Here is a 9,483-nt window from a genome sequence, read left to right on the forward strand (position 1 = left end):
CTGCGTGGATCTTGCTGGCAACCTGAGGCTTTGCTCACAGAAGTTTGCTGCAGAGATGGGCCTGTCCCTGTCGCTGTTTTCTTGGGGCCAGTGAGGAGGCACTGCCGATGGCAGCTACACGGGCAAGAACCAGTAAGCTTGGGTTTTATCCCAGCTCTTCCATCGGCAGTCCCGGCAAGAAGTGAAGTTTAGTTTTATAAAAGGTAGATCCTGGCATCTTCCCACCTATAGGACCAGCTACTGAAAAAACTGAAAATGGAGTGATCCCATGAATTAGGAACCAAGCTGGACGACAAAGACACACACACACACACACACACACACACACACACACACACACACACACCTCAGAAAAAGAAAGTCTGGGGATGTAGCTCAGTTGGTACAATGCTTACCTAGAATGAACAAAGCTCTGGGGACAGTCTCCAGCTACACATCAAGCTGTGAGTAGTGGTATGTGCCTATAATCCCAGCACTCAGGAGTCTGAGGCCAGGGGTTACATATGAGTTCCCAGCCTAGGCCAATGAGAAGATTCTATTACATACAAAGTAGGGAGAGGGCTGGAGAGATGGCTTAGTGGGTAAGAGTACCTGCCTGCTACTCTTGCTGAGTTCAATTCCCAGCACCCACAGAGGGTGGCTCACAACCACCTGGAACTCCAGCGCCAGGAGACCTGACACCATTTCCTAGTTGGTACAAGCACATGCTTGGCACACATACAAATACACCCAAATAAAAATAAATCTTTTGCCAGGCATTGGTGGCGCACGCCTTTAATCCCAGCACTCGGGAGACAGAGGTAGACAGATCTCTGTGATTTCGACCGAGTGCCAGGATAGGCTCCAAAGCTACACAGAGAAACCCTGTCTCGAAAAACCAAAATAAAAAATAAATAAAAATAAAAATAAATCTTTCAGAAGCATAATTAATTACAACTATGGTCTCAGCATTAGCTTTCTAGAGGTGGGTGTGTTAAAGATCATGGTGGACCCAGGACCCAGGATCCTGCTTCATGGGTGGCGGTCACCTCACATGGTGGCAGGGGTTAGGAAATGTGAGTACCAATGGTCTACTCACCTCCCAACCCCAACGGTCTTGTCTTTACATACCATCATGGGTGGGTTTGGATTTCAACATCCGAATGGGGCTAGAGAAGTAACGATCTGTGTACAGAGAGCTAGAACACAGGAAGTGACAGAAGTATTGCCCAAATGGAGGTTTGAAAGGTAGGTAGAGGAGCCCACATGAGGCAGTCTGGGCCACACATCTTTTTAATTAATTAATTAATTAATTAATTCTTTTTAATTAACTGGACCATTTTTTTTTTTTTTTGGTTTGGTTTTTTGAGACAAGGTTTCCTGTGTGGCATTGGAGCCTGACTTGGCCTCTGCTCACTTTGTAGACCAGGCTGGTCTCGAACTCACAGAGATCCTTCTACCTCCTGAGTGCTTGGATTAAAGGCATGTGCCACCACTGCCTGGCCAAATGCCACATTGTTATAAAAGGATTTCTGCTTTAATTACATCACTGTCCCAATAACTTTGTAATATAATTTGTAGTTTGTAGGTAATTTATTCTGTTTTTGCTTACTGTATTTACTGGGGGGGGCAGAGAGAGTGGTGTATCGGGATGCTCCTTTGGATGGCAGAGGACAACTTAAAGGAGTTGGCTTTCTCCTTCAACCATGTGGGTAGATTCTGGGGAATCAATTTCCAATAGGGAACCTAGCACCAAGCACCTTTATGCTCTGAGCCTCATGACAGTTCCTCTGTGTCTTGAAAATGTATATGGTTTACCTAAAAGACAAATTAGGCCTTTCCCCTCCTTCTCTTCATCTCCTACAAGCACAAAACCTGCAACCTGTGAAAGGCACAGCGGACACTGAGAGCCTTTGGCATGGTGCCTAGAAAAGCCCATCAAATCTTAGGGGATAAACCTTGGGTTCCTGCCTTCCACCATTTGAGAACTGACCCAGTTTCAAGTCATGTTAAATATATCATAGAACAGCCAAGTTCTGCCAGGATCCATGAATGCATTCCAAACACTTATCTTGAACAACTTGATCCTGTTCCTTCTCACCACCAGGTTAAGGACACCCACTACTGCCGCTAAGGGGATGTGGGCCAAACGATGGCACAGCAGTGGCTCAGGTTGGTCACAGTCACGAGGGGAGGGAAGAGTAAAACAGCAGATCATTGCCAAGGCAGTCAGGGAGAAGAGCGAGTCTCACAGGTCAGACTGAAGTCCTGTGAGGAGCCTGGCCCATGGAGGAATCTGTGCTTGTTGACAATGTGAGGTTACCTTAAGGTGAGGAGGCAAAATTTAAGAAAACATGCATGCAGCAAGGAGTCTAGCTAAAGCAAGTTCCATGTTAGACCCTCTCTGAAATGCATACGCAGTGTTTTCTAGTTAATTTTAGCAGTGATGCAAAGTTCCATTGCTGCCACCAGCTCTGGCAGATCTCCCTACAGTTCAAAGGGTAAATACACTGTGGTTTTTTTTTTTTTTTAAGTTTTTGTACAGTAGCAAGGTGAAGAACATTTTAGCTCATAAATTATTTACCAGACCTCACAGGCATAATGGACTGTGTGCATATTCATCAGGCAATCATCCATTATTCATAAGAACTTCCCTTCAACTGTTGGAAGAAAATGAGGTTGCTGGTTGAAATGTTGAAGAAATGTGGGCTTTTGTCCTTCCTCTCTCTAAGTCTCTACATTTCTACTAAAAAATAATATCAGAGGAAAAATATTATCCCTGACATGCAGGAAATATGCAAATGGAGGGAAGAAGCTGAACAGGAAGTAAACTGGTAGAATCCAGCAGCATCCATTGCTGACTCTGTGTTCTTACAGGCATGATGCTCTGGGAATAGCCAGAGTGCTCCTTTGGGGGAGGGAAGAAAAGGAAACATGGTCTTACCATATAGCTCAGGTTGTCCTGAAACATTCTATGTAGACCAGGCTGGCCTCAAATTTATGACATCATCCTGCCTCAGCCTCATGATACCGGAATCCCAGGTACACACCATCTTAACTAATGTGGGATACCTTTCATGCAACAAAAACAAATTGTTTCAACAAAACTTTGTATAGCTGTTACTAACAATTGACACCACTTACATTCTGCTGCTGAAAATGTATCTGTTAGTGAGCAGGACCAGCCTGGTCTACATAGGCTATCCAGGGCTACAGAGTGAGGCTCTGTTTCAAAAAAAAAAAAAAAAAGGAAAATAGTTGGGTGTGGTGGCACATGCCTTTAATCCCAGCTGACCAAGGCTTGCAGTTTTCTATGAATTCGAGGCCAGCCTGGTCTACAAAGCAAGTTCCAGGCCAGTCAGGGCTACATAGTAAGACTTTGTTTCAAAACAAACAAACAAAAAGTATGTATTAAAAGAAAAAACAAAGGCATTGGTGGCTCCCATCTTTAATCCCAGCACTCAGGAAGCAGAGGCAGGTGGATCTCTGTGAGTTCAAGGTCAACCTGATCTACAGAGCAAGTGCCAGGATAGGCTCTAAAGCTACACAGAGAAACTCTGTCTCGAAAAACAAACAAACAAACAAACAAACAAACAGACAAAACAAAACAAAAAAAGAGTCCAGGCTGGAAGGATGGCTCAGTGGTTAAAAGCACTGGCTATTCTTCCAGAAGACCCAAGTTCAATTCCCAGCACCCATATGGCAGCTCCCAACTGTCTGCAACTCCAGTTCCAGTGGATCTGATACCTTCACACCAATGCACATAAAATAAAGTTAAATAAATTATTTTTTAAAAAAAGAAAGAAAAACAAGCCAGGCATGGTGATACATGCCTTTAATTCCAGCACTTGGAAGGCAGAGGCAGGCAGATCTCTGTGAATTTGAGGACAGCCTGGTCTACAGAGTGAGTTCTGGGACAGCTAATGCTGTTACATAGAGAAACCCTGTCTTGAAAAACAAAAACAAAAGAAAGAAAGAGAAAAACGAGGGATTGAATCACTGTCTTAGCTTTAAGATCATGCATTGCTCTTGTAGAGGACCTAAATTGGTTCCCAGTATACACGTGGGATGCTTGCAATCACCTGTAACTTCAACTGCAGGGAGAGCCAACACTCTGGCCACCATGGGCACCTGCACTTATGTGCACACACACAAATTTTAGACAAAAAATGAAAAAGCAAGGAGCTAGAGTGATCACTCAGTGGTCAATAGCACTGGCTGCTCTTGCAGAGGACATGGATTCAATTCCCAGCACCCACATCAGGTAGCTTACAATTGCCTAAGTCCAGTTCCAAGGGTTCTGATGCCTCTGATGATCTGATGTCTTCTGGCCTCTGAGGGTACTACATGCTTGTGGAAGACAAATGAAACTAAAATTAAAAATGAAGTCAACAAGCAAACAAAATCCAAAGAAGAGCGGGGTGGGTGGTGGTAGTAGTGCACACATATAATCCCAGCACTCTGGAGGCAGAGGCAGGTGGATTTCTGTGAGTTCGAGGCCAGCCTGGTCTACAGAGCAAGTTCCAGGGCAGCCAGGGTTACACAGAAAAACCCAGACTCTAAAAAACAAAAATAAATAAATGAAGAAAGAAGAGTTTGCTAAAGCCAGGCCTGACCCGGGTCTGGTGGTGTAGGTCTGTAATCCCATGTAATCTCAGCTGTTCCATGGTTTGAGACAGAAAGACCAAAATTCAAGACTGTTTCAAAGCAACAGGTGTGCGTGAGGGATTTGCTGAGATGCTGAGGCGGGCGAAAGCTCAGTGGCAGTGGAGGAGCACTTACAGCACATTCAGGAGGCTCCAGATTCAACCCTCAGTGGTGTCAAAAACAAACAAACAACAACAACAAACAAAACAAAACCTGGAGCCACTTTCTTTCTTTTTTTTGAGACAGTGTCTCAGTACACAGCTCTGGCTGTCCTGGAACTCACTGTGTAGAGAAGGCTGACCTCAAACTCACAGAGATCCCCCTGCCTCTGTGCCACCAGCCTGTCAGGGTCACATGTTTGTAATCTCAGGGCTCAGGAAGCTAACACAGGGGGCTAGCCTGCATTACATAGGGAAACAGCGTTTAATAAAGGCCGTGAGATGGCTGTGTGTGTAAAGACGTTAACAAAAAGGACAAGGCATGTCAATATTACTATCCCTTTTGTTCAATCCTCACAGGACATTCCTGAGGTAGATATAATGTTCAGTATGAGAAGACTGAGATGAAGAGAAAATGGAATGAGAAGCAGGAGGACTGGTCACAGACGGGGCCTGTTTCCTTTCGTATCTTGTGTGCTTGGAATTCTGTCTTCCCAAGTCCTCAGAATGAAAAAAAGAAAAGAAAAAAAAAGCTGTTATCCCTGCAAACTAGATTTTATTTATTTATTTATTTATTTATTTATTTATTTATTGTTTTTTGAGACAGGGTTTCTCTGTATATCCTGGCTGTCCTGGAACTCGCTCTGAAGAGCAGGCTGGCCTCGAACTCAGAGATCTGCCTGCCTCTGCCTCCTGAGTGCTGGGATTAAAGGTGTGCCAGCTAATTTTATTTATTATTTGTGTTTTCTTTTGTTCCCTCTCCAGGCCAGTGGCTGCTCCTCCAGCTTTATTTTACTGGGCTGGAGACAGCCCAGCTGTTAAGAGCACTTGTTTCCCTTCTAGAGGACCCAGGTTCAATTCCTAGCGCCAACATGGCAGCTCACAAACACCTGTAACTCGAGTTCCAGGAGATGCAGTGCCCTCTTCTGGCCTCCACTGACATGTATGTACATACACAACATGTGTGCCTCACTCTCTTAGAGACCAGTTGAGGGTGCTGGTCCCCCAAAACTGGCAATAAAGATGGTTGTGAGCTACCACGTGGGTGCTGGGAATTGAACCCAGGTCCTCCAGAAAAACTGTCAGTGCTCTTATTACTGAACCATCATTCCAGTCAGGAGGCTGGCTTCTTAGTCTCTTCCTGCATCAGACTCCCAGCTGTTGGGATTACAGTGGTGTGCCACCATGTCTAGTCTTCCTTGTATATATCTTTCTCATTCAAGTGGTCTGTCTTGACCACTAGCCTTCAGGGTCACAGGACAATCGAGACACTGTAATTGTGACAGGCTCACAGGTCTAGGTTCTAATCTGGCTATGGTCACTTACTAGTATGGAAAGCTAAACAGATAGAAAAGGGTTTGTGGGGGGTTGTTTGTTTATTTGTTTTTATTTTGCTTTGTTTTTTGTGACAGGGCTTCCCTGTGTAGCTTTGGAGTTTGGAGCCTGTCCTGGAACTAGCTCTTGTAGACCAGGCTGGTCTCGAACTCAGAGATCCACCTGCTTCTGCCTCCCCAAGTGCTGGAACTAAAGGCATGAGTTCCAGCCTGGCTTAGAAAAGGGTTTTTTGTTGTTGTTGTTTTGTTTTGTTTTGTTTCTCAGTGCTTGGGATTGACCCATGGCTTTGTGAATGCTAAACAAGTCTGCTGGCCAGACAGAAGTGTCAAATGCCTGTAATCCCAGCACAGAGACAGAGGCAGGTCACTCTGAGTTTGAGACCAGCCTGGTCTACAGAGGGAGTGCCAGGACAGCCAAGATTACACAGAGAAACTCTGTCTCAAAACAAACAAGTCCTGTAAACCCTCTCTATTCTTCAGCCTAGAAATCAGAATCCTCAAATCACAGTGTCCCTATCTGTAAAATGTGAAGCATACTTAACCTCAGTGGTTTTGTAAATTGGAATGAGAAAGTGTATATGAAATCCAGGGCTGAGCAGCATTTCCTTATTTATTTATTTTATTTGGCTATTTGTTTATTTATGTTTGCTTTAGGGTTTTTTGTTAGTTGTTTTTGGAGATAGGGTCTTACTGTGTAGCTCAGGCTAGGCTCCATATCCTGGTCCTCTTGCCTCAGTCCCTCTCTGGGGTGCTGAGAATATACACAGCACTCCCTCCATCTTGAAGGTCTTCTAAAACATTGGGAGAACTGAAGTGGCAGGTAAGATTTTCCTCACTTCTGTCCAGCATGTCCTCTGTTGACTCTGTCTCTTTCTGCCCCAGGCCACTCACTGGGCAGCTGCTCCCAGCCTGGAGCTTCTGATGGGGTTCCACAGATTATGTGGATTCTTCCCCTAGTGACTAGAAAAAGGATCATCTCCTTTTTTTGGTTTTGGTTTTGATTTTTCTAGACGTGTTTCTCCCTATAGCCTTGGTTGTCCTGGACCTTGTTCTGTAGACCAGGCCTCGAGCACAGATTTGTCTTTAAGATTTCTTTTGCCATGCCTTTAATCCCAGCACTCAGAGATAGAAGCAGGTGGATCTCTATGAATTTGTGCCCAGCCCAGTCCATATACTGAATTCAGGCCAGATACATAGCAAGACCTTGTTGCAAACAAAACAAATTACTACAAACATATTTTTATTTCATTTATGTGCATGTGTATGTGTCTGTGTGTGGGAGTTTATGTATGTAGTTGTCTAAGGAAGCCAGAAGAGGGCATCATATCCCCTAGAGTTATAGGTAGCTGCCAAATGTGGGCGCTGGGACCCAGAACTCAGATCCTCTCTAAGAGCAGCTGGGTCATCCCTTCAGGCTCTATTCTTTTTTTCTGTGTGTAATAACCCTGGCTGTCCTGGAACTCACTCTGTAAACCAGACTGCCCTTGAACTCAAGAGATCTCCCTGCCTCTGCTGGAATCAAAGGCATGTTCCAACATGCCCTGCCAGGTCCTGTACTTAAAAACCTTTATTTTTAACTTGTATTTATTCATGGGGGTTTGTGTGACAGGGTATTGCTGTACAAATGACCTGAGACTGGTTGTTTTTTTGTTTGTTTGTTTGTTTGTTTGTTTGTTTGAGACAGGGTATTTCTGTGTAGCTTTTGTAGACCTGGCTGGCCTCAAACTAAGAGATCCACCTCCCTTTGCCTCCCAAGTGCTGGGATTAAAGGCATACACCACCACTGCCCAGAGAGACTAGATAATTTATAAAGTAGCTTGTTTGGCTCGTGATTCTGATTGTGAGGGTACAAACAGCATGGTGGCTTTCTTCTATTTCAGGGTCCACCAGCTACATTTAGAAGGGGACAAATGAGTCAGTGGTCTCACTTTATAACTCACTCTTGTCCTGCTATGCACTAACAGTTCCCCCACTTTGGCTGACACTGAGAACCAAGCTTCCAGCACACCGACGTTTTGAGGACAAGCTATCATTTTCAGCACCCTCATGCCATGTTTACTTATCTCTAGAGAAGCATTTACTGAATTATGCTGTGATTTCCCTTCCAGGATCTGTCTACTCCAAGGCACATCAAGAGATCATTAGGGGCTAGAGAGATGGCTCAGAGGTTAAGAGCACTGGTTGCTCTTCCAGAGGTCCTGAGTTCAATTCCCAGCAACCACATGGTGGCTCACAACCATCTGTAATGAGATCTGGTGCCGCCTTCTGGCATGTAGGCAGAACACTGTATACATAATAAATATATCTTAAAAATTAAAAAGCCTCATTATTAATCATCTTTGGCTTCTTCCCCTTCTTCATCTCAATATTATTAGCCCCCCCCCCCCAGACAAGATCACACTAAGTAGCCCTGTTTGTTCTGAAGCTCTCTTTGTGGACCAGGCTAGCCTCAAACTCAGACATCCTCCTACCTCATTCCTTTTGGTTCTACAAAAACACCCAGCAAGTGTCACACCTGGAACAGCCTAGACAAAGTGCCTCCTGTTCTGGAGTTCCTGGAACAAGTAAGATCATAGACATGGAAACAAGTCACAAAGCACAAGAAAGAAAGAAAAGAAAGAAAGAGAGAGATGATAGACAGACGTTAAATATAGGTGATAGATAGATATAGATGATGGAAGGAAGGAGGCAGGACATACTGATTTTTCTCTTTCCATCCAGAGTCTGCCTTCTGAGTGCTGTGATTAAAGATGTGCCCACTGTACCCAGTTACTGATATTTTTAAATTGCTTGATAAATTGATAAAATCCATTCCCTAATCCTCCCCCTCTAATTCCTCCTTACCCACAATTCCCTTCCAATTTCATGTGCTCTTTTTCATTATTATTAGTAGTAGTATTATTAAGATTTCTTTATTACGTACACAGTGTTCTGCCTGCATGTATGTCTGCAGGCCAGAAGAGGGCACCAGATTTCACTACAGATGATTGTGAGCCACCATGTGGTTGCTGGGAATTGAACTCAGGACCTTTGGAAGAGCAGCCAGTGCTCTTAACTTCTGAGCCATCTCTCCAGCCCCTCTTTCTTCTTCTTCTTTCTTCTTCTCTTCTTCTTCTTCTTCTTCTTCTTCTTCTTCTTCTTCTTCTTCTTCTTCTTCTTCTTCTTCTTCTTCTTCTTCTTCTTCTTCTTCGTTTTCCGAGACAGGGTTTCTCTGTGTAGCTTTGGAGCCTATCCTGACCCTCGCTCTGGAGAACAGGCTGGCCTCGAACTCACAGAGATCTGCCTGCCTCTGCCTCCCGAGTGCTGGGATTAAAGGCGTGTGCCAAGTCCGGCTTCATTATTATTTTTTTTTAAAGATTTCTTTT

This window comes from Cricetulus griseus, chromosome 2, assembly GCF_003668045.3.
Source record: "Cricetulus griseus strain 17A/GY chromosome 2, alternate assembly CriGri-PICRH-1.0, whole genome shotgun sequence".
NCBI classification, from domain to species: Eukaryota; Metazoa; Chordata; class Mammalia; order Rodentia; family Cricetidae; genus Cricetulus; species Cricetulus griseus.